At 42.1% G+C, this 26999-nt stretch overlaps 1 protein-coding gene across 2 annotated transcripts in view; it reads left to right on the top strand.

Moving 5' to 3' along the window:
* NFKBIZ (NFKB inhibitor zeta) overlaps positions 1-26999 on the top strand; it is a 46248-nt gene that overhangs the window by 5498 nt on the left and 13751 nt on the right. The window lies entirely within an intron of this gene.

Genomic DNA, 26999 nt, shown 5'->3' with positions numbered 1-26999 from the left:
TATAATTTTGGTGTCATTCTCAAAACTTTTGGCCATGACTGTAGAATGACGTGCCCCAATGCCGCTGTCAGAGATTGACAATGGCATTTAACAGGTTAAGTCGAGGGCAGAGCTCCGCTCCACCAGCAGCTGTTAGAGGAAGATCATGGCTGTGTTACACAGCCATTATCTGCTGGGAATAGTGCCAGCTCAGCCTGTGAGTAAATTCTATGCTTAGGATGCAGGATGGATATTTTCCATTAACTACTTGCCAACTTCCCAACGTTTTTAAAATGTTGGGATGATACACATATGACTGTACAAAGATATTTTATAAGATCCTTCCAGTCAGCAGCTACAGAGAGGTTGAGCAGGAGCCAGAGACAGCCAAACTACACACAGAGGCACAGATACTTTATTACTGGCACTATATATATATATATATATATATATATATATATATATATATATATATATATATATATATATATATATATATATATATATACACAGTTATATGAAAAAGTTTGGGCACCCCTATTAATCTTAAGCTTAATGTTTTATAAAAATTGGTGTTTTTGCAACAGCTATTTCAGTTTGATATATGTAATAACTGTTGGACACAGTAATGTTTCTGCCTTGAAATGAGGTTTATTGTACTAACAGAAAATGTGCAATCTGCATTCAAACAAAATTTGACAGGTGCATAAGTATGGGCACCTCACCAGAAAAGTGACATTAATATTTAGTAGATCCTCCTTTTGCAAAAATAACAGACTCTAGTCGCTTCCTGTAGCTTATAATGAGTTCCTGGATCCTGGATGAAGGTATTTTTGACCATTCCTCTTTACAAAACAATTCCAGTTCAGTTAAGTTTGATGGTCGCTGAGCATGGACTGCTCCCTTCAAATGATCCACAGATGTTCAATGATATTCAGGTCTGGGGACTGGGATGGCCATTCCAGAACATTGTAATTGTTCCTCTGCATGAATGCCTGAGTAGATTTGGAGCGGTGTTTTGGATCATTGTCTTGCTGAAAGATCCATCCCCTGTGTAACTTCAACTTTGTCACTGATTCTTGGACATTATTGTCAAGAATCTGCTGATACTGAGTGTAATCCATGCGTCCTTCAACTTTAACAAGATTCCCGGTGCCGGCATTGGCCACACAGCCCCAAAGCATGATGGAACCTCCACCAAATTTTACTGTGGGTAGCAACTGTTTTTCTTGGAATGCTGTGTTTTTTTGCCGCCATGCATAACGCCTTTTTGTATGACCAAACAACTCAATCTTGGTTTCATCAGTCCACAGGACCTTCTTCCAAAAAGAAATTGGCTTCTCCTAATGTGGTTTTGCATACCTCAGCCGACTCTGTTTGTGGCGTGCTTGCAGAAAAGGCTTCTTTCGCATCACTCTCCCATACAGCTTCTCCTTGTGCAAAGTGCGTTGTATAGTTGACCGATGCACAGTGACACCATCTGCAGCAAGTTGATGCTGCAGCTCTCTGGAGGTGGTCTGAGGATTGTCCTTGACTGATCTCACCATTTTTCTTCTCTGCCTTTCTGATGTTTTTCTTGGCCTGCCACTTCTGGCCTTAACAAGAACTGTCCCTGTGTTCTTCCATTTCCTTACTATGTTCCTCACAGTGGAAACTGACAGGTTAAATCTCTGAGACAGCTTTTTGCATCCTTCCCCTGAACAACTATGTTGAATAATCTTTGTTTTCAGATCATTTGACAGTTGTTTTGAGGAGCCCATGATGCCACTCTTCAGAGGAGATTCAAACAGGAGAACAACTTGCAAGTGGCCACTTTAAGTAGCTTTTCTCATGATTGCATACACCTGGCTATGAAGTTCAAAGCTCAATGAGGTTACAAAACCAAAAAAGGGCTTTAGTAAGTCAGTAAAAAGTAGGTAGGAGTATTTAAAACAAGAAAATGATAAGGGTGCCCATACTTATGCACCTGTCAAATTTTGTTTGAATGCAGATTGCACATTTTCTGTTAGTACAATAAACCTCATTTCAAGGCAGAAACATTACTGTGTCCAACAGTTATTACATATATCAAGCTGAAATAGCTGTTGCAAAAACACCAATTTTTATAAAACATTAAGCTTAAGATTAATAGGGGTGGCCAAACTTTTTCATATAACTGTATATATATAATATATATATATATATATATATATAATATATTTTTTTTTACATTTTCCCACTAATATTTGTAAAATATATTATATATAAAAAAAACAAACAAATATTAAAATGACATAAAAGTTAGCCTCCACATATATCGAAAAAGGAAAAGAAACAAACTACAGAAAAAAAACAAAAACTTTAGTTACTTAAAACTGCATGTGCGGGGAAAAAAAAAACCGAAAATATGTCTGTTCGTGAATAACCTGCCAGCTCATAAATTGGGTAATGCTTGCTAGCCTGATGTTAACTATATACCATACATGGATAATTTAGCTGCAGGTTCTGTTTTGGGTTTTTACCACGCATTTTGGCTCTTTATCACAATCAGGCCTCATTTAGATGTACATTTTCTGTCTGTGTTTTTTTACAGTTTATGGGCTGTTCACTTGTTCGGAATCACAGATCAAAATTATCCATACAAACCTATGGGTCCATGAATATTACTGATTGCATGTGAAACTTTGATTTTTTTTATCCATCAGTGAAAAATCAGTGATGAAACACTGATTGTGAAAATTGGATCCAAAAAACTGATGAACAATGGCCCGTCTGTTTGCGAATGAGAAAGTCACTGATGTCTAAATGTGGCCTCAACAAAAGTTACAATGCTAAAAGTTATAAGAAAACTCCTTTGGTATAGTAGGTCAGAATTATTGCGCTGTGGCCAGTCCCTTACCAACTTGTTATGGCTAGGCTGCAGCAAACTTGTGTAAATAGGGCTATAGCATGATGTGACCACCTGTGAGCCACAGTGATTGGACATTGTGGTGGGTTCACTTATTAAAATTTGGGTGACCACTTTTTCCAAACCCCATTTAGCTGAACTGGATTCTCCATTATAAGCTGCCATGCTGGCTGCTGCTGCAGGGAAGATGACTATGTAGACCAGGGGTCTCAAACACGCGGCCCGCATGCGGCCCCTGAGGCTGCTTTATGCGGCCCGCAGGCACAGACCCCTTGACAATCCCGACCTGGTCCAGGAGGAGCCGCCGACAGCAGCGCTGAATTGCCACACAGAGACTGTTTCCCAGCACTGCATTTCCAATGCCAGCCGCTGGCCAATCAGAGGCCAGCAGCTGATATCTGCGTGTTGGCGCAGCGAGTATGACGTCATTGCCATATGCAGATGTCAGCTGCTGGCCTCTGATTGGCCGGCGGCTGACATTGAAAATGCTGTGCTGGGAGACAGTCTCTGTGCGGCAATGCAGCGCTGCTGACGGCGGCTCCTCCTGGACCAGGTCGGGATCGTCAAGGGGTCGGACTCTGTGGTGCCTGCGGGCCACATCTGCAGGAAGGCCGCCGAGGGAACAGAGGACAGGTGAGAATCATCTTTTTTTTTTTTTCTATTTTATGTGTGTGAAGAACAGCACAGGGGGCACAGAGCCACAAGATGGGGACCGGGATGGTGCACAGAGCCACAAGAGGGGACCTGGATGGGGCACATAGCCACAGGATGGGGACCTGGATGGGGCACATAGCCACAGGATGGGGACCTGGATGGGGCACATAGCCACAAGAGGGGACCTGGATGGGGCACATAGCCACAAGATGTGGACCTGGATGGGGCACATAGCCACAAGATGTGGACCTGGATGGGGCACATAGCCACAAGATGTGGACCTGGATGGGGCACATAGCCACAAGATGTGGACCTGGATGGGGCACATAGCCACAAGATGTGGACCTGGATGGGGCACATAGCCACAAGATGGGGCACATAGCCACAAGATGGGGCACATAGCCACAAGATGGGGACCTGGATGGGGCACATAGCCACAAGATGGGGCACATAGCCACAAGATGGGGCACATAGCCACAAGATGGGGACCTGGATGGGGCACATAGCCACAAGATGTGGACCTGGATGGGGCACATAGCCACAAGATGTGGACCTGGATGGGGCACATAGCCACAAGATGTGGACCTGGATGGGGCACATAGCCACAAGATGGGGCACATAGCCACAAGATGGGGCACATAGCCACAAGATGGGGACCTGGATGGGGCACATAGCCACAAGATGGGGACCTGGATGGGGCACATAGCCACAAGATGGGGACCTGGATGGGGCACAGAGCCACAAGATGGGGACCTGGATGGGGCACAGAGCCACAAGATGGGGACCTGGATGGGGCACAGAGCCACAAGATGGGGACCTGGATGGGGCACAGAGCCACAAGATGGGGACCTGGATGGGGCACAGAGCCACAAGATGGGGACCTGGATGGGGCACAGAGCCACAAGATGGGGACCTGGATGGGGCACAGAGCCACAAGATGGGGACCTGGATGGGGCACAGAGCCACAAGATGGGGACCTGGATGGGGCACAGAGCCACAAGATGGGGACCTGGATGGGGCACAGAGCCACAGGATGGGGACTTGGATGGGGAACATTACTACAAGATGTTTTCCATTATTACTATATGATGCTAATTGTAAGACAATATTACTGTATGTGGCCAATTGGGGGAAATAAAATTGTAAAAAAAATAAAAAATAAAATAAAGCATGAAAAAATATTGGGCACTAAAAATGCTGTTTTATATGTAAACTAAAGTAAACACAAAAAAGTGCACGTTTATTATCGCCACATCCATAACGACCCAAGCCATAAAAAAATAAACACGGCAAAAATGTTCAAAAGGTGTATACAAAAAAAATGGTATCACTAAAAATGTCACATTGAACAAAGAATGCGGCCCCCCAAATTCAAATTTTTTCCATGTGCGGCCCATATACCCAGCCGAGTTTGAGACCCCTGATGTAGACAGAGCAATGTTTAGATGATATTGCAGTATGTGGTTTGTGATTGTCCTCTTTGCCATCACCACACAAACTCCATTGTGGTCTCTGTACACAAAGCAAATGTGTTTATAACAAATACAATGTGGATTTCACTGCAAATCAGCCAATTTTGTTGTGCCATTGCCTTGGGCATTGCATTCACGATTCCACCTTTCAGTATGCCTGGACACAGTGAATTACTGTACTGTGTGCTGTCAGTGTCTTGAACGACAGTTTAGCTATTCAATCAGAGTTTGGGTGTGCCTGAGCTTCATCCATGTGTCTCCTGTTCGGATAATTACCTGGCTATTTAGTCAGCGCTCTGCCTCAGACTTGTGCCAATTGTAGCTCCTGGCTTTTGATTCCTAGACCGTGACCTGACTATTTTTGTGTCTTACCCCTCTGTTTATGACGTACCCTCTGGCTTCCGACCTCGGACCTTTTGATTACCCAGCCCCTCGGCTTGTGTGTGAGTAGTAACTAGCATCGCAGCATTATGCATTTCAAGGGTGAAGTCCACAATAAAGTTTGCAAAAATAATATTTGAACAATATCTGTGACATGCACATGAAATTTCTTTGATCTCCATTGTCAAGTAGCAAACTGGAAATCATAAGCCGTGCGTTCCTTCATTATTAGCATTTTAACAAAGAGAACTGTATTTGGTTGCAGAAATTTCTGCAAGGTTTCTGCATCTCTTGGCAGCAAAAATGCTGCGGAAATAAATGTGCGTTTTTTAATGCTTTTTTTGCATGCGTTTTTGTACAGCAATGAATGCTTTTTGGAGCTAAATAAAGATATTTGAAAAAAGAAACATGGGATATTGCTTTAACCCTTGGATTACCTTTGGACCTGGGGTGAGTATATTGGGTAATTGAAATGGTTACAGAATGTGTCTGTTGTATTTCAATTAAAGTCTCGTAATGAGGGTGTCTGGCTGACACCTCTTCATCACTAAACCTAGGGTTTGATGTCAGCGACACCTAATCCAGTTACTCCTAATGCCATTCAAATATGAAGAGTAATTTCTGCAGCTGAGGGCTGCTATTTTTAGCCTAGGAAGGAGCCATTAGGCCAAAATGTTCCCTGGCTATTAATATCAGCTCACAGCTGTTTGGTTAGCTGCTACGTCCCCACGATCAGCAACCAGCATCACTTTGGATGCAGCGTATTTTTGCTACGTTCTAATGCCACGTACATACACTAAGATTACTATGCCTTTAAACAATTCTGGACTGCCCATATGATGACGTCATGTGTTTCAAAGCTTCTGATAGTTTTTTTTTTTTTTGTAACATCTGAGTTAGAGACACACCTGTGGATGTATTTTAATGCACAGCTGAAACACACTGCACCCTGCTTCTTTGTGTAGCATCATGGGAAAGTCTTCAGAAATCAGCCAAGGTATCAAGAAGAGAATTGTGGACTTGCACAACTCTGGCTCATCCTTGGGTACAATTTCAAGATACCTGAAGGTGCCTCGTTCATCTGTACAAACAATTATACACAAGTACAAACCAGATGGGAATGTCCAGCCATCATACTGCTCAGGAAGGAGACGGGTTCTGTGTCCCAGAGATGAACGTGCTTTGGTCCAACATGTGCATATCAACCCAAGGACAAAAGCAAAAGACCTTGTGAATATGATGGCGGAAGCAGGTAAGATTATGTCAATATCCACAGTGAAACGAGTACTATGTCAACATGGGCTGAAAGGCCACTCTGCCAGGAAGAAGCCATTACTCCAAAAGAAACCTAAAAAGCCAGATTAATGTTTGCAAATGCACACAGGGAACAAAGACCTTAATTTTTGTAGACATGTCCTGTGGTCTGATGAAACAAAAATTTTAACTTTTTGGGCATAATGACCATCGTTGCGTTTGGAGGAAAAAGGGAGAAGCTTGGAAGCCTAAGGACACCATCCCAGCTGTGAAACATGGGGGTGGCAGCAACATGTTGTGGGGTTGTTTTGCAGCAGGAGGGACTGGCACACTTCACAAAATAGATGGCATCATGAGAAAAGAAGATTATGTGGCAATAGTGAAGCAACATCTCAAGACATCAGCCAGGAAGTTAAAGTTTGGGCGGAAATGAGTCTTCCAAATGGACAATGACCCGAAGCATACTGCCAAAATGGTAACAAAGTGGCTTAAGGATAACAAAGTCAAGGTCTTGGAGTGGCCATCACAAAGCCCTGATCTGAATCCTATTGAAAATTTTATGGGCAAAGCTGAAAAGGCAGGTGCGAGCAAGACGACCTACAAACCTGGATCAGTTACACCAGTTTTGTCAGGAGGAATGGGCCCAAATTCCAACCAACTATTGTGAGAAGCTTGTGGAAAGATATCCCAAATGTTTGACCCAAGTCATTCAGTTTAAGGGCAATGGTACCAAATACAAAGGCTGCGTGCCCACTATGCGTTTTTTAAGCGTTTCTGCAGCGGCAGCTCCGCCGCGGAAATGCTTAAAAAAACCGCTTGGTAGAAGGTCTGCAATGGTCCCCAATGATAATCCGCATGTGCTGTGCACATGCTGCGGAAATTTCTGCTGCGGATTATCATTGCGGAAAAATCCGCAGCACGTCCATTAATTTTGCGGAAACGCGGCGTAATTGCCGCCATTGATTTGCATTGAATCGCATAATATCCGCATGACTCCATGTACACATGTGGATGTTAAGCAATTCAATGCGCGGATAGTACCCGGGTCTGGAGAAGAGGAGACTCTCCTCCAGACCCGGGTACCATAGTACCTGTAGTTAAAAAAGAATTAAAATAATAAAAAACATTATATTCACCTTCCGATGGCCCCCGGTCTCCTATACGGTGCGTCCGGTGTCTTCGGCGGCTCGCGGTGGTGTAAAAGGACCTTCCATGACGTCATTTAGTCATGTCACAGGTCACGCGACCCCTGACGTTGGCGGTCGCGTGAACTGTGACATGACTAAATGACGTCATGGAAGGTCCTTTTACATCACCACGAGCCGTCATAGACACCGGAGAAGGAGAGCGGGGGCCATCGGAAGGTGAGTATAATTTTTTTTTTTCTCTCACCATTTTATTCTTTTCTCTTTTTTACTAGTAACTTGGTCACACTACTATAAATCCATGCCGGTTGCATGGATTTATATAGTGTGACCAAGTTGTCAAGCACTTTTCCAAGTGATGCTAAAATTGCTTTACAACCCGCATGCGGAAATGCATGCAAAAAATGCTTCACAAACTCTTCTACCTGGCAGGAAAAACGCATGTACAATCCGCATGCGTTCTTCCTGCCAGAGAGATGCAGAAAAAATCCAGAGCATTTCTGCTTCGTGGGCACTTAGCCTAATGAAATGTATGTAAACTTTGGACTTTGCAGTAAGTAATAAAAATGCCTTAAAACATTCTTTCTCATTATTCTGGCATTTGGCAAATATAAAAAATTATGATAATCCTAATTGACCTAAAACGGGAAAGGTTTATACTGACTTCATGTCAGATATTGAGAAAAACATGCATATGTGTCTTTTTATATAATGTATGTAAACTTCTGGTTTCAACTAGGTAGTCTGAAACTCAAAACTTTTTTACTTTTCAGTCGATGCACCTATATGAGCTTATTACTTTCGTGCTTTAGTTTTCATAGATACTATTTTGGCTTGGTGATAACATGTTTTCACTGAACAACTCCTTTTAGCCCCTTGCTGGAGCAGCCAGTTTTCTAATGTCACGTTCCAGGAGGCATAATTTTTTTGTTACTTTTTTGTCAACATAGTCATAAAAGAGCTTAATATTTTGGGGATGGGTTATGTTAATCAGTGGCATCATTTTGGGGTACATATAATTTATTAACAAACTTTTACTACCACTTTATGGGAAGGAATATAAACAAAAATTCGGACACTTTTTGTTTGTTTTAAACTTTTCTGATGTTCGCCGTACTGCACAAATAAAGTGGTAACTTTATTCTATGGATCAGTACGAATCTGGTGATGCCAAATTTATATAGTTTTATTTCATATGTATAATTAATACACTTTGAGAAAAAAAAATTGTTTTTAGGGCGCCATATTTTGAGAGCCAGAAGTCTTACAATTTTTGGTCAGTGTAGCTGTATGAGGGCTTATTTTTTGCGTGACAGGATGTAGTTTTCATTGGTGCCAATTTGTGGTACATGTTGCTTTTTGATCACTTTTTATTATCCCTTTGAGAGGCAAAAAACAAATTTTTTTCCCCCCCTAAAGTCATTTCTAGTGTAAAAGTAGCAAAACATACAGGAGGTGAAATTAGTATTGAACACATCACCAATTTTCTAAGTAAATATATCTTCTAAAGGTGCTATTGACATGATATTCTCAGCAGATGTCGGTAACAACTCTTCCAATCCACACAGGCAGAGAAATCAAACCATAGATGTCCTTTAAGTTATGTGTAATAATGAGAAATGACACAGGGAAAAGTATTGAACACGCTTACTAACATTTAATTAATACTTTGTACAAAAGCCTTTGTTGTTGACAGCTTAAAGACCCCTTCTGTATGGAGAAACTAGTCGCATGCATTGCTCAGGAGTGATTTTGGCCCATTCTTCCACACAAACACTCTTCAAATCCTGAAGGTTCTGTGGGCTCCTTCTATGAATTCTGAGCTTTAGTTCCTTCCATAAATTTTCCATTGGATTCAGATCAGATGATTGGCTGGACCATTCTAGCAGCTTTATTTTGTTTCTATGAAACCAATTGAGAGTTTCCTTGGCTGTGTGTTTGGGGATCATTGTCTTGCTGAAATATTCACCCTTCATCGTCCTGGTAGACGGGAGCAGATTTTTATCAAGAATGTCTTGGTACATTTGTCCATTCATCCTTTCTTCAATTATATAAAGCTTGCCAGTGCTGTATGCACAGTCCCACACCATGATGTTCCCACCCCCAAACTTCACTGTTGGTATGGTGTTTTGGGGGTGATATGCAGTGCTTTGGCCTCCAACATGGTGTGTATTATGGCATCCAAAGAGTTCAACTTTGATTTCATCTGATCAGACTAAATTCTCCTAGTATTCCACAGACTTGTCTAAATGTTGGTGAGCAAACTTTAAACGTGTTTGAAAATGCTTTTTGTTCAGCAATGGATTCTTATGTGGTGAACCTGCATACAGTCCATGGTAGTTGAGTGCATTACCTATTGTTTTCTTTGAAACTATTGTACTTGCTGATTACAGGTCTTTCTGTAGCTCTATAAAGGTGGTGCCTGGGTCTAAGACAACTCTTTTGATAATTCTTTTCACTCCTCTGTCTGAAATCTTGAGGGGAGCACCTGGTCGTAACCGGTTAATGGTGAAATTATGTTTTTTCCACTTCTGGATAATGGCCCCAACAGTTCTCACTGGAACCTTCAGTAGTTTTAGAAATTTTTCTTTAACCAATGCCATCAGTGTGTTTTGAAACAATAAGGTTGCAAAGGTCTTGAAACAGCTCACTAGTTTTACCCATCATAAGATGTTTCTTTTGTGGCACCTTGGTAATGAGACACCTTTTTTTATAGGCCATCAGTTGAACCAGCTGATATTATTTTTCACTAAGTGGCAGGATTGCTTTTTAATTACTGATAGATTTCAACTAATGCCATGACTTTCCATGGATTTTGCACCTCTTTCTTCATGTGTTCAATACTTTTCCCTGTGTAATTTCTCATTAATATACTGTACATAACTTAATTTATGGACATCTATGGTTTGATTTCTTTGTGTGAATTGGATGGGTTGCTGCTGACATCTGGTAATAATTTCATGTCAATAGCACCTTTAGAAATATGTTTACCGTATTTTGTGGACCATAAGATCCATCGGACCGTAAGACACCTCAAATTTTGGGGAGGAAAAAAGGAAAACCATTTTTTATTTTAATAAAATAGTGGTGCGTCTTATAGTCCGATTTTTACAGTAGCTTACCATGGGGTGGTGGCTACGATGGAGCGGGGTCACAGGAGGCAGGGTGTCACAATACAACTTAAAATCTTAATTAGCCAGACGATTAGATTTGTTAATCCAAGAGAAATACCTTATTGTGTTTTATTAGAGCTTGCTGACTGTGTTTTATTAATGTTCTGCTTGCTCGTCAGTTTATGTACACTAATTTAACTTGTAAAGTGTCCAGCATTCCACTAATCTCATTAGTAGGTAGAATAGGACAACAGTTTAAACTATCACATGTCCCCCCAACATGTTTCACTGTTCCAGCGGCGTCATCAGGGGATGGGTTTAAACTGTTGTCCTATTCTATCACAAATGATGGCTTCCTATGAGGCTGTCAGAACAAAATATAAGTGACTATACTACAAAGGTTAGGTAGCTTAGGGATGATTTTTAATACCCAGTGTGCATTTGAATTGAATATTAAATAAAAGTTAAATTTTAGCCCATAGTGAGGGGTATTACATGGGGTTTCCCCATTTGGTAAATACAGATTAAACCTTCTGATATGTCACTATGATGTGTCAATCGTTTTGCAAAAGGACAGTTGCTTTTATAGTTTGCCCACATAATAAATATATATATATATATATATATATATATATATATATATATATATATATATATATATATATATATGGCTAGATTACAGCACTTCACAATCTGTAGATTGTATAGAGCGATCAAAATATATGGAGCCACATTAAACCTCCTTTATGGCTATGATTTTGTGCAGAGGTACACAGAACCCTTTTCGATTGGATCCGCCATTGGAAGCTGATACTTGGCAATGCTTCTAGTTGAGTATACTAATATGGCACCAGACAGCAGCACACTGTGGGTCTATGGCTAACATGTAGACAGAGTTGTCTCTATGCGCAATATATTAGTAGACATAAAGTGGTGTAACCACCAGAGCAACCAGTTTTCTATGTAAATCTAGGGGTAGTGTGTAGACAATGATCTGGATAAGTATGGAGAAGCAGGCCTGTCCAGATGAGACCTACAGAAAAGTGCTAGCTATCCCATCATTTTATCTATCTATTGTAACTACTTCTGATCATATTAAATATTGACCACTATTTTTGACCCATTGCACATACAGTATTAAAAAATAATTATCCCTTCGCATCGAGGTCATATATGAATTACTAGATATTGATACAAAAACTAAACAATCTTAACATGACCAAAATAACAGGCAAAAAGGAAATAAGTATTGTATTTTAGGTTCCATTCCAGGGAACAAAATAATAGAACACATTTCTGCCGCTTTGCATATTTGCAGTTTGTGCTTTTACATTGACCGTCCAGTTATGTGCATTATCGTCTGTGTACGTGTCTGAACAGTGTCGAGATGACAGGAGTTTCCTGGACCTAAAGTCTATGAAAGCCCAGCAATTGTCTATGGAATCACAAGTAGATTCAGCAGATATTCAGTTTTTCTTGACAATCAAGTGACCAAAATTTTTTCAATATTTCCACAATTTTATGGTATACATATGTTGTAGAAAATGGCACAGATGGGTGATATAGTTTTTTTAAGAATTACACCATTGAGCAGTCAGGTATTATGAAGGTTGTCATAAAATACACAAGATACAATATTTAATTTACTATGAGATTTCATTTCTCATGTGAGGTACATTTACCTATGACTGGTGTGAAGGAAGTGTTACATACCTGTTTGCAAAAACATTAACCTGATATATCTGCATGTCACTGCTGCCTTTTTAAAGGGAATCTGTCAGCAGGTTTTTGCTACTTCATCTGACAGCAGCCTGATGTAGGAGTAGAGACCCTGAATCCAATGATGTATCACTTAGATTACTGGGTTCTGACAGAGTTTTTAGATTTAGCAATACAGCAGAGCTGAGAAAGCTAACCCCGCCCCCACCAGGCTCTGTATATACAATGTCTATAGACAGTGAGCTGCTTATCACAGGAGGGGGGCGTGTACTAGTATGCAGGCTGTGTCCCAGTAATAAGCTCCTGGTGCTAAAACAATCATTCCAAGCAAACAAAACTGAAATCTGTGTTTTAACCCCTACCTCATGCTGTCTTCAGATTACATAGCAAAAATCTGCTGACATATTCCCTTTAATACCCTATACCTTTTGGGAACGACTGTTTTGCATTTTCATAAAATGTATAACACTGGCCCCAGTTTACATACATTTGTATAATGTAGCAAGTAGCTACACAAATTTGCACCATTGAAAAACTGTTCCACACTGATCAGTATAATTCATCCAAAATCCAAGTTAACTGAATTAATTACATAATTGTCCCTCAGCGTGGCTGTAATGCTTCAGCCATAGGTCAAACATTTTGACATTTGTTTTTATATCTACCCATAATTGGTCAAAAAACTAGTTCAGAGTTCTAGAGATAGAACCCAATAAAAGTGACACAAAGTGATAGTTGCCCTTCAATGACGAGGGAAGTTTTCATTTTTGCGCTTTTTTTTTTTCCCACGCGTTCTTCCAAGAGCCATGATTTCATTTTGCTAAACAATATATTGAAAATAGAAAAGAAAAATCCAACTAGAATTAAATGGTAATGAAAAATGCAATTCCACCATGGATTTTTGAGGGTTTTGTTTTTACAGCGTTCATTGTTCAGTAAAGATGATCTGGAAACGTGATTGTTAGTCAGGTCACTGCGATTACGGTTATGGCGATAGCAAACTTCCATCAATTTTTTTTCTATGTAAGTAGTGAAAAAAATTCTGAAGTTTGTAAAAAAAAAAAAAAAAAAAAGTTTTTGCTTTGTATTGCTATTTTCCGAGATCTGTAAAGTTTTTTAAATTTCCCATTGATACAGCTGAGTGAGGATTTGTTTTGTGCCGTGTTTTTATTTATTGATACCAATTTGGGGCACATGATTACTTTTTATTGTAGCTTTTTTTTAAGGAGGTGTGGTGACAAAAAAAAGTGTAATTCTAGCATTTTGATTTTATTTTTCTCTCTTAATCGTGTTTATTGCACAGGTTAAATTAGTTTTACGTTTTGATAGATTGGACTTTTACAGATAGAGCAATTCTAAATATGTTTTATTTTTAGGTTCCACTATTTTTACCAATCGAAAAGGTAACTGATTTTGAGTTTGTAAATTTGTTTCTTATTTTTTGGATATTTTTGAAAATTTTTTTTTTTAGTCCTTTTAGGGAACATGAACCTGCAATCGTTCGCTTGTACTATATACTGGAGTACCATAGTATTGCAGTATATAGTGAAAATCATGGTCACCAGAAATAACACTATTAACCTGCAGATATGCAGTTAATCTGCAGGTTAATAGCGTTATTATGCTGCCCGGCGCCTGCACGCGGCCGAATGCAGTGGGGAAAAAGTGAGCTTAATTCTCCCTGCCAACATTCCGTTTCAGTGATGGGGGCGGCACCAGTTCAGTAATCGCGCCCCTGGCCCTTACTGACAGCTGAGCCCCAATGCAGAGGGAGTGTCGGTCATTTTCTCTCACTGCATTCGGGCACCGGGCAGCATAATAGCTATTAATTGCATATCTGCAGTTTAATAGCGTTATTTTTGATGACAAATTCCCATAAAGGGGTCAACAGCAGCGGTTGGAGCTTGGTTCAGCTTCAGTCACTGCTTTTAAAGGCAGATGCTGGCTGTGTAATACAACTAGCATCTTCCGAGTATGGTGCAGGCTCAGCTCTGAGCCCACTCCATACTCCCGCACCAAACATATGCAGTACGCAGCATACGGTGGATGTCGAGAAAGAATTCTTCGTCTAGATGTTACAAACTTGTTATAGTGTCCCCTCTGAGAGAACATTGACCTATTGTCTACTGTGAAGCCCCTTCTTGTGTGCCAATTCTTTTTGGCTGACTTGCACAATAACAGGAATCACTCCCCCCCCCCCCCCCCGTGTACAAGGGGATCTGCGTAGAACTTTTGCATTTTGTTTGAGTGATTTTTTTTTGTTGTTGTTAAAAAAGCACTTATCAGAAAACTAATAATCTTGAATATTTTTCAATTTAAACACTTTTTGCCTGCCATTTCACTGACAGCCTTTTGTCACATTTATTTATTTATTTTTTTTTACAAATTCCTGAATTGATTTTGGTATCACCATAATCGTACTGACCTGGAGAAAAATATCCCCAGGTAATTTTCACCACGCAAAGAATAAAACCTGTAAAAGCAAAACTCAAAAAACAATGGGATGAGATGCAGATTTTTGTTCCTGTTATCCAGTACATTGTATCGTAAAAATAATTGGTGTCCTTTAAAGGGAACCTGTCACCAGCAAAAGCACAATTAACCTGCAGATATGGGCTTAATCTGCAGGTTAATAGCATTACTAACCTGCCTGGGGCCTGCTGCGCGTAGCCGAACCCTGCTGGTAGAAAATTAACTTCATTCTTTTGTTTTGTTCCCTGTAAAAATGTTGTTTATACAGCGTCAAACCCGCAGCGTCCAGATGTTACAGCATCGTGGATGGGATCTCTAGAAATCCCATGTCCACTATGCGTGCATCAGAGGCTGCGGATCACCCGCGGACACTGACGTGCGGCGCATCTTTTAGGACTGCAGCATGTCAAGTTCTCTTGCGGAGTCGCTAGTCTCTGCACAGAAATCTGACCACTAGAATATATTGAATGCGGTAAATCCGCATGGTTCAGTGAACACGTGGATTTACCTGCGTTCAATAGAATGCAATGTTTTGGGCGCAGCAAATAATATGCGTCCAAAGTGCTGCTACGTCCAGATCGTGGGCACAGAGCCTAAAATTAAGAAAAAAAACGTGGACTCCCGCGTAATTTTTAGAACCAGCAGAGGGAAAGCTGGGGGCTGATATTAATAGCCAGGGAAGGGGCCATGAATGCTAGCCCCCTCCGCGGCTATTATCACCTTTCAGCAGTCCCAGAAATGGCGCATCCATAAGATGCGCCAAATCTGGCTCTTAGCCTCCGCTCTTCCCACTGCCCAGTAGCGGTGGCGAATGGGGTTGGGGTTCACGTCAGCCTTATATTAGTCAACGACACAGTACACGATTAGGCCAACGATTGTCCCTCGGCAATCTGTGTAACTTCTACAGCAGTGACATCCGCAATGTAGATGACTGATGTCACTGCTGTAGAAGACAGCAATGTACACTGACAGGGGTGTAAAAACACTCCTGTTAGCGCAGGTCACTGGGGTTCATCAGCTGAAGAGCGCGCTCTCCGCAGTGTACCGCCAGGAGGAGAACATCACCCGGGACCAGTAGGATACCAGGGGGCGCCGGACAGGTGAGTATAGTGTGATTTTTTTTTTTAATTTTTTTTTTTTTTTACTACTGCGGGCACGCCGGCTTGGCAGAGCAGCCGACCTGCTCTCATTATCAGCGGGAGCGGCGGTCGGATGAGAGTAGCAGTAGTCCTCCTCTCCCGACCCGGGTACCACCCGCACCGCGTTTCCGCTGTGAATTCGCAGCTATTGGCTTTAATTAAAATGCAGCAGATCCGCAGGTATAAATGTTATACCTGCGGATTTGCTGTGGTTCAAGTCAATGGGCGCAAAATCGCGGCGGAAACACCCGCACAATGGTCATGATGCGGTTTTTACCGCAATAGTAATCCTGAGCGGAAATTTCCGCATCATGTGCACAGCACATCAGGATTACCATTGCTATAACTGACAGACCTATTAACAAGCGTTTTCGCGATGGAAAAACCGCTGCGGAAACGCAGTAAAAACGTTTTGTGTGCACATAGCCTCATACTGACCTTCGGCTCTCCTGACCTGCGTCCACTCTCCCGCCAACTCAGCTCAGACTGGCTGTTACAGTGGGGAACTTCACACTACTGTGTGAAGTATTGTCCCAGGCGGGGGAGTATTAGTGAGGAGAAGCTCCTGTTACACTGAATTACTAGTGTTCTAAAGATAATAGAACTGCACTAGGCATCTCATCTTTATAGTTTGAGGGCAGAGACACTACAATTTTTTTTTTTATCTCCTCAGAGTATCCCTTTAAGTTTTTTCACATCACCAACCAAGCCTTTATAGACCTTTGTGCACTGGGGCACAGTCACACTGGAACAGAAAAGGGCCTTACGCAAACTATTCCCACAAAATTATAAGCATGCAATTGTCAAATGCCTTGGTATGCTGATGCACTACGATTTCTGTTTGACTGCCAGGTAGAGAAGCGTGATTCATCATGCCACAGAACATGTATTCACGGTTTCCGAGTTCAATGGGGTGCTTTTTACCACTTCATCCAACGCTTGGCATGGTGATTAGTGGTGCAAGACTTTTATGCAGCTGCTAGGCCATAGAAATCCATGCCATAAAGCACTTGACGCACACCCGACATATCCGTTTTTTACCCACAGCACGGGCCGCACAATGTCCCGCACACGTGTACGCTGATCACACAGATTAAATCCGTGTGACACCTACCGGCACCTGGGAATCAGTGGTGCTGTTCCCAAGCGCTGGGTGCTGCAGGCATCTGTCATCCATGTCCACTGCCGCACTGAGATCGGCGTGAGCAGGGGACAATGTTGACAGTTGTATTCTTCCCCCGCTGTGTTTAGCAAGTGTAAAATAAAAAACATTATACTCACCTTTACACCTAATTCACTGAAGCCATTGTCCCCTGTAAAAAAATATCTAAAATAAAAAACAATCCTAATACTCACCAGTCCGACATACTGTCCCACGCTGTAATCCATCTGACCGACAATTCTGCGGTGACTTGAGTCGACAGCACACGCTGAGGAACAGGGGAGAATGACTCGTTGCAGCGAGTGTGCACCTGAACTGCGCTGAGCTCACTGAGTGACAGGACACCACTCAGTGAGCTTAGCGCAGGTCAGGGGCCCGGTCGCTGGAGCGAGTCATTCTCCTCTGCTCCTCAGTGTGTTGTCAGATGGATTACAGCGTGGGACACTTCATTTTCGGACCGTTGAGTATAAGGATTTTTTTAAATTTTATTCTTATTTTTACACTAGGAGACAGCGGGAGCAGAAAACTACTTTCAACATTGTCCCTTGCTCGCACTGATCACAGTGCCGGCAGGGGACAATGATGAGGGAAGTGTTCAGCACCCAGTGCTTGGGAGCAGCGCTAACTGTCCCACTGATTCCCAAGTGCTGGTACATGTGATACTGATGCGGAACACGGTTGCCACTTGTATCATACACATGGACACTGATACATATCTCCGGTATTGGTTTTTGAAAGAGCCCTTAGGGACATTGTCCCCTTTTTCAGATTATTAAAATCAGCCCCCAGCGGTTGACTTTCCCTCTGCTAGTTTTAAGAATTACGCGGGACCCCACTCCATTTTTTTTTTCAATTATTTATTTTATACATTATGTACACAGCAGGTGCTGAATACAACTCCCATCATTGTCGCCTGGTCTTGCTGATTCTCAGGGAGACAATGAGAGCTGCCTTCAGCTCTCGGTGCCTGGGAACAGCGTGAACTGTACGGCTTCTCTCAGGCGCTGGTACATGTCACACTGATGACACATGGTTGTCATCCGTGTGCGGGCTATTTTGTGGCCCATGCTGCCGGCAAAAACGGACATGTCAGCTTGTTTTGCACATGGACACACGGTCTGTGGAAACACAATGACATGTGCATAGACCCATTCATCTGAATGGGAGTACGTAAGTGTCTCCAGTACGTGTGGAAACCGTCACCACACGTACTGGAGACACGGACGTGTGAAGGAGGCCTAAGCCACATATTAAAAACTGAAGGCGTCCATGCCCCAAATAAGACGTACACCTCTACTAACCTAAAAGAATAAGAAAAGTCTGCTTGAATATGCTGAAAACCAAATAAATAAGCAAGCAGAAGTTTTGGGATTTTGTTCTGTGGAGTGAAGAAACTCAAAAAAACTTTTTGGGCCTGTGGTTCTTTGGCATTGAAAGATGAGGAGGAAAAATGGAGCATATACTGAAATAAACTCTGCCTAACAGGTGCAGACAAGCAACAAAACATTGGATCGCAACTCTGACCAATACAAGTCTATAGGGCCATGCATATGTCCGATTGTTCTTTTTTCTTTCCTTGGAGAAAGACTGTCCATGGAAAAAAATCGCAGCATGCCCGAGTTTGATCCAATATTCAGATCGCTATACTAGTCAATGAGTACGTGAAAAACATCGGCCTGCACTTCGATGACCTCTGAGTGCAGTCTGATTTTCACTGACTAACAGAATGGAGAAGATGGAGAAATGTTTTCTCCACCTTCTCCACATCCGAGAGAATCAGATCACACTCTGATTAGACTTTGATCAGAGTGTCATTTGCATAATCAACCCGATTCTGTCATGAGAAAATCTACGGTCGTCTGCACCTGCTCTAACATGAAGAATGGCAGTGGTTCGGTGATGCCTATAGTAAAGCATAGGGGTGGCTTAGTGATGCTTTGCTTCCTCTGGCAATGGAAACCTGCAGCACGTTGTGGGCAAGATTGATTTTGTTAAAGGAGTTGTCCACTACTTTCACATTGATGCCCGATCCGTAGGATAGGGCATCAATGTATGATCGCATGATCAATGTATCCTGCACCCCCGCCGACCAGCTGTTACCGGCGGCGGACGCTGCCGGCCAGAACTCTTTGCCTGTGGTGCTTGGCCTTCAAGTTGTAGTAGCCGGTGCTTGTTACTGCAGAGCCGCCTCCTATTCAATTCGATGGGAGGCGGATGTGCAGTACCCCACGGCGGCCACTACAGATGGACGGCCAAGCACCGCAGGTAAGGACGTCCGGCCAGCGGCACCAATAAGCAACACCCAGCACCCCGGCCAATCATACATTGATGCCCTATACTACAGATAGGGCATAAATGTGAAAGTAGTGGACAACTCCTATAAGTATAAGGAAATCCTAGTATGTTATCTGTGAGGAAGCTGACGCTTGGGCGCCATGGGTCCTTCCCACAAGCCAGTGATCCTAAGCATATACTTCATCAAAGTCCAGTAAGGCTTGGTTTTCAGAAGTCCTGGAAGATTCTGCAGTGGTTGTTAGTTGCCCAATAGAAAGTGGGATTTGAAGAAGGCAGTTGCATCATAGAAAACCAAGAAAATTGGTGAACTGAGGCATTTCCTATGGGGAATGGGCTAAGATTATTCATAAATTCTGCCAGAAGCTTGTGTTTAATTAATCTGCCATACGGTTCTAGAAGTATTGGTGTTTTTATTTAGTGTTACCTTTCATGGTCTTTACCAAGGGGTAAAGAAGAATAAAGACACCCCCACCACCACCCAAAGAATCCTGTGAGCCTCGCCCACTTTGTAAAGACCAAAAAATTAGCATAAAATGTAAAAAGGTGTATATCTCTTAAACCATATGGCAGATATTAAGAAAAAATTGTAATACTTGGGGAAGCAGCAGGAATATAATAAGGTAAAAGACTGGCCAATTTTCACCTGGTGATAGGTCCGCTTTAAATTGTTATTGTTTTCACTGGCTCAAACAGCAGAATGTTTTTGCTAATAAACCTAATTTACAATGAGGGTGGAATATTTTTGTCTGCTATATATGAAATGGACATATACTAAAAAAAAAAAAGGATCCAAAATGGATCCTTTCCATTCTCTTGCACTGTAGAAGTGCTGATACTACAGTAGCTGCATATTTAAAATGTATTTTTTTTAGTATTGGTTATCAAAGCTTTTATTAGGGAGTGAGTGTGTGTGTGTGTGTGTATATATATATATATATATATATATATATATATATATATATTAGTGTATGTATTTAATATATATACCGTACAGACCAAAAGTTTGAACACACCTTCTCATTTAAAGATTTTTCTGTATTTTCATGACTTTGAAAATTGTACATTCACACTGAAGGCATCAAAACTATGAATTAACACATGTGGAATTATATACTTAACAAACAAGTGTGAAACAACTGAAAATATGTCTTATATTCTAGGTTCTTCAAAGTAGCCACCTTTTGCTTTGATGACTGCTTTGCACACTCTTGGCATTCTCTTGATGAGCTTCAAGAGGTAGTCACCGGAAATGGTTTTCACTTCACAGGTATGCCCTGTCAGGTTTAATAAGGGCGATTTCTTGCCTTATAAATGGGGTTGGGACCATCAGTTGTGTTGTGCAGAAGTCTGGTGGATACACAGCTGATAGTCCTACTGAATAGACTGTTAGCTGTTTTTTTCTTGCCATAATACAAATTCTAAGTAAAGAAAAACAAGTGGCCATCATTACTTTAAGAAATGAAGGTCAGTCAGTCCAAAAAAATTGAGCAAACTTTGAAAGTGTCCCCAAGTGCAGTTGCAAAAACCATCAAGCGCTACAAAGAAACTGGCTCGCATGAGGACCGCCCCAGGAAAGGAAGACCAAGAGTCACCTCTGCTTCTGAGGATAAGTTTATCCGAGTAACCAGCCTCAGAAATCGCAGGTTAAGAGCAGCTCCGATTAGAGACCAGGTCAGTGCCACACAGAGTTCTAGCTGCAGACACATCTCTACAACAACTGTTAAGAGGAGACTTTGTGCAACAGGCCTTCATGATAAAATGGCTGCTAGGAAACCACTGCTAAGGACGGCCAACAAGCAGAAGTGACTTGTTTGGGCTAAAGAACACAAGGAATGGACATTAGACCAGTGGAAATCTGTGCCTGATGTCTGATGAGTCCAAATTTGAGATCTTTGGTTCCAACCACCGTGTCTTTGTGCGATGCAGAAAAGGTGAACGGATGGACTCTACATGCCTGGTTCCCACCGTGAAGCATGGAGGAGGAGGAGGTGTGATGGTGTGGGGGTGCTTTGCTGGTGACACTGTTGGGGATTTATTCAAAATTGAAGGCATACTGAACCAGCATGGCTACCACAGCATCTTGCAGCGGCATGCTATTCCATCTGGTTTGCGTTTAGTTGGACCATCATTTATTTTTCAACAGGACAATGACCCCAAACACACCTCCAGGCTGTGTAAGGGCTATTCGACCAAGAAGGAGAGTGCTGGGGTGCTACGCCAGATGACCTGGCCTCCACAGTCACCAGACCTGAACCCAATTGAGATGGTTTGGGGTGAGTTGGACCGCAGAGTGAAGGCAAAAGGGCCAACAAGTGCTAAGCATTAGTGTTGAGCGAGTATGTTCTGTTAACCCTTTCGCCGAGTACACTCGGGCCGAGCACCGAGTATTTATAGCTGCTCGGTTATATGCTTGAATCACTCCTGTGTGCATGATTTGCAACTGTTTGACAGTTTTATTACATGGGAGCAATGTCTATTTCTTACACATTCCTCACATGTTATAAAGCTGCCAAACAGTTGCAAATCATGCACACGGGAGCGATTCAACCATATCACCGAGCAGCTATAAATACTCGGAGCTTGGCCCGAGCGTACTCGGACAGAACATACTCGCTCCACACTACTAAGCATCTCTGGGAACTCCTTCAAGATTGTTGGAAGACCATTTCCGGTGACTACCTCTTGAAGCTCATCAAGAGAATGCCAAGAGTGTGCAAAGCAGTCATCAAAGCAAAAGGTGGCAACTTTGAAGAAACTAGAATATAAGACATATTTTCAGTTGTTTCACACTTTTTTGTTAAGTACCCTATTTTTAGGACCATAAGACGCACTTTTTTCCTCCAAAATTTTGGAGGAAAATGGGGGGGTGCGTCTTATAATCCGAATGTTGGGGGCAGGGGTGTATATTTATGTGGGGTGTGGGGGGAGCGGTATTGGTGGAGGAGCGGGGCACAGGAGGCAGCAGCCGCCTGCTGCAGCCTACACTATCCCCGCTGCTAAAGAAAATGAATATTCACTGCTCCCCACGCCCATAGGCGTGGGGAGCACTGAATATTCATGCTCCTTAATAGTGGTATACAGTGTAGCCGCGCTGCGGCTGCTGCTGCCGGCTATCTCCTGTGCCCGCTGTTAAGTGATCAGTGCAGGCGGACCGGACGAAGTGCCGGAGGAGAGAAGAGAGGTGAGTATGAGTGTTTATTTTTTTTAATGTGCTGCCTGATGGACATTAGGGGGACCATGCATACCAGGACAGGGATTAGGGGTGCCATGCATACCAGGACAGGGATTAGGGGTGCCAAGCATACCAGGACAGGGATTAGGGGTGCCAAGCATACCAGGACAGGGATTAGGGGTGCCAAGCATACCAGGACAGGTATTAGGGGTGCCAAGCATACCAGGACAGGGATTAGGGGTATAATTCCACATGTGTTAATTCATAGTTTTGATGCTTTCAGTGTGAATGTACAATTTTTGTAGTCATGAAAATACAGAAAAATCATTAAATGAGAAGTTGTGTCCAAACTTTTGGTCTGTACTGTGTATATGTATATGTGTGTGTGTATATATATAGTTGGACACAACTTCTCATTTAAAGATTTTTCTGTATTTTCATGACTTTGAAAATTGTACATTCACACTGAAGGCATCAAAGCTATGAATTAACAAAAAAGTGTGAAACAACTGAAATTATGACTTATATTCTAGGTTCTTCAAAGTAGCCACCTTTTGCTTTGATGACTGCTTTGCACACTCTTGGCATTCTCTTGATGAGCTTCAAGAGGTAGTCACCAGAAATGGTCTTCCAACAATCTTGAAGGAGTTCCCAGAGATGCTTAGCACTTGTTGGCCCTTTTGCCTTCACTCTGCGGTCCAGCTCACCCCAAACCATCTCGATTGGGTTCAGGTCTGGTGACTGTGGAGGCCAGGTCATCTGGCGTAGCACCCCATCACTCTCCTTCTTGGTCAAATAGCCCTTACACAGCCTGGAGGTGTGTGTTGGGGTCATTGTCCTGTTGAAAAATAAATGATGGTCCAACTAAACGCAAACCAGATGGAATAGCATGCCGCTGCAAGATGCTGTGGTAGCCATGCTGGTTCAGGTTGCCTTCAATTTTGAATAAATCCCCAACAGTGTCACCAGCAAAACACCACCACACCTACTCTTCCTCCATGCGTCACGGTGGGAACCAGGCATGTAGAGTCCATCCGTTCACCTTTTCTGCGTCGCACAAATTCACGGTGATTGGAACCCAAGATCTCAAATTTGAACTCATCAGACCAAAGCACAGATTTCAACTGGTCTAATGTCCATTCCTTGTGTTCTTTAGCCCGAACAAGTCTCTTCTGCTTGTTTGCTGTCCTTAGCACTGGTTTCCTAGCAGCTATTTTACCATGAAGGCCTGCTGCACAAAGTCTCCTCTTAACAGTTGTTGTAGAGATGTGTCTGCTGCTAGAACTGTGTGGCATTGACCTGGTCTCTAATCTGAGTTGCTGTTAACCTGCGATTTCTGAGGCTGGTGACTCGGATAAACTTATCCTCAGAAGCAGAGGTGACTCTTGGTCTTCCTTTCCTGGGGCGGTCCTCATGTGAGCCAGTTTCTTTGTAGTGCTTCATGGTTCTTGCAATTGCACTTGGGGACACTTTCAAAGTTTTCCCAGTTTTTCGGACTGACTGACCTTCATTTCTTAAAGTAATGATGGCCACTCGTTTTTCTTTACTTAGCTGCTTTTTTCTTGCCATAATACAAATTCTAACAGTCTATTCAGTAGGACTATGAGCTGTGTATCCACCTGACTTCTGCACAACACAACTGATGGTCCCAACCCCATTTATAAGGCAAGAAATCCCACTTATTAAACCTGACCGGGCACACCTGTGAAGTGAAAACCATTTCCAGTGACTATCTCTTGAAGCTCATCAAGAGAATGCCAAGAGTGTGCAAAGCAGTCATCAAAGCAAAAGGTGACTACTTTGAAGAACCTAGAATATAAGACATATTTTCAGTTGTTTCACACTTTTTTGTTAAGTATATAATTCCACATGTGTTAATTCATAGTTTTGATGCCTTCAGTGTGAATGTACAATTTTCATAGTCATGAAAATACAGAAAAATCTTTAAATGAGGTGTGTCCAAACTTTTGATCTGTACTGTGTATGTGTGTGTGTATATATATATATATATTACACAATTTTACACTCCTCAAAATTAAAATTGTAATACCAGAGTAAAGAGATGAAAAAAAATTTTTTTTTTTGTCTATAAAATAGTTTTTACTGTGTAAAAGCGCCAAAACACAAAAAATAAATATAAATCGTTGTAATCGTACTGACCTGAAAAATAAATCCGTCTTATCAATTTTACCAAACGCGGAACAGCATAAAAAAAACAAACAAAAAACAATTCCTGAATTGCTGGTTTTTGTTCATTGTGCCTCCCAAAAATCAGAATAGAAAGTGAACAAAAGATGTCATTTGCCCGAAAATGGTACTAATAAAAACATCAACTCATCCCGTAAAAACAAGTCCTGACATGACTGTTGGCAAAAATCAGGAAAAATTATAGCTATCAAAATATGGCGATGAAAAAACTTTTTTACAATATAAAGCGGTTTTAGTGTGTGACAGCAGCCAAACATAAAAACCCGATATAAATCTGGTATCACTGTAATCGCACCGACCCGAAGAATAAATTTGCCTACTCACTTATACCGCACGAGGAATGGCGTAAAAAATAAATAAAACCAATTCTTCACCTGCTATTGATTAGTTCATTCTGCCTCCCAAAGATCGCAGTAGGGCACGGTTCCCATTTATCCTGCGCTCTATGCTGAGCCCTTACATCGGTGTTTCCATGTAAATCTCTGAAATACGTGATTCAGACGGAACCTCCTGCGGAAGATTCCCTGTAATGAGGCAGATGAAGGCACTGTGGATGTTGTAGGACCTGTGATCCGGCGGTGTCTGTTTTTTTTTTAGGCGTACATAAAAGTGCCGTCGACCACAGTTTTTTGTGCACTTTTGAGAAGGACACCGCTGAACAGAGGCCAGATGGAGTCCAGAGTAATGCTGCTGCCTCATTATAGTGAATGGATCCCTCAGGGCTCAGGGGTTTCAACTGAATCACGTCACATGGAGATTTAGATGGAATCCCCGGTAAAAGTGCTCAGCGTAGAGCAGCAGATAAATGCGTTATGTAGAATGTTCTCAATAAAAGCTTCAACTCCATTCACAAAAAAAGCAAGTCCCCACTCAGGTCTGTCATCTGTCAATGGAAATATAGGGGCTTCCACGTAACTGGTAGCACAAAGACTCTGGAAAAGCGAAATGTCACCTCTCCCTCCAAAAGAAACCCAGCGACTTCTGCGCTCCAAAATCCAAATGCCCCCCCTCCCTTCTGAGCCCCACGGTGTGTCTAAACCACATTTAGCTTCCACATGTTTGGCATTTCTGTAGCAATGAGAGCCCACCTAATTTATGGGTGCATGTCTCCAGAAAAGCGAGCTGGGCATATCATACTGTTCACTACAACGTACTGGTCACTACAATGGCAGTTTACAATTTTCACTGCTGCTTGTTTCTGGAAAACACTCATGGAGTCACAATTGTCACTACACCTGTAGATAAATTCCCAAAGGGGTATAATTTCCAAAATGGGGTCACTTGAGGGGGATTCTGCTCTTCTAGCACTTAAGGTCTCTGTATATGGAGTCCGCAAACTATTCAATGAAAATCTGCGCTCCAGGAGGCAAAAAGCATTCCGTCCCTCCCGAGTCTCGCCGTGTGGCTAAGCAATACTGTACAGCCACATATGGGGTATTTCTACATTCCGCAGAAATTGTGGGACAAATTTTGGTGCCATTTTTACCCATTTCCCAGTGTGAAAATGTAAAATCTGTGGCTAAAACAAAATTTTGGTGGTAAAAATGTAATTTTTTTTCTTCACTGCCCAATGGTATAAAATGCTGTGACCCACTTGTGATGTCAATATGATCACTGCATCTCTATATGAATACATTGAGATGTGTAGTTTGTAAAATGGGGTCACTTATGGGGGGTTCGGCTGATCTGGCACCCTAGAGGCTCTACCAGTGTGACATGGCACCCTCAAATTAGTCCAGAAAAATCTGAACTCCAATATGGCGCTTCTTCCCTTTTGATCTTTGCACTATGCCTCAAAAGTAGTTTTTCACCACATATGGGGTATCTGCGTACTCAGGAGAAATTGCACAACAAATTGCAATTACTCCTGTTACCCTTTGTGAAAATGCAAAATTTGGGGCTTAAAACATTTTTGTGGGAAAAATGCGATTTTCTTTTTTTATTTTT

Source organism: Phyllobates terribilis, unplaced genomic scaffold, assembly GCF_046119375.1.
Source record: "Phyllobates terribilis strain yellow unplaced genomic scaffold, ASM4611937v1 Scaffold_2__4_contigs__length_985480577, whole genome shotgun sequence".
In the NCBI taxonomy this organism is placed as follows: domain Eukaryota; kingdom Metazoa; phylum Chordata; class Amphibia; order Anura; family Dendrobatidae; genus Phyllobates; species Phyllobates terribilis.
This window is presented reverse-complemented; position numbering and strand designations above follow the sequence as displayed.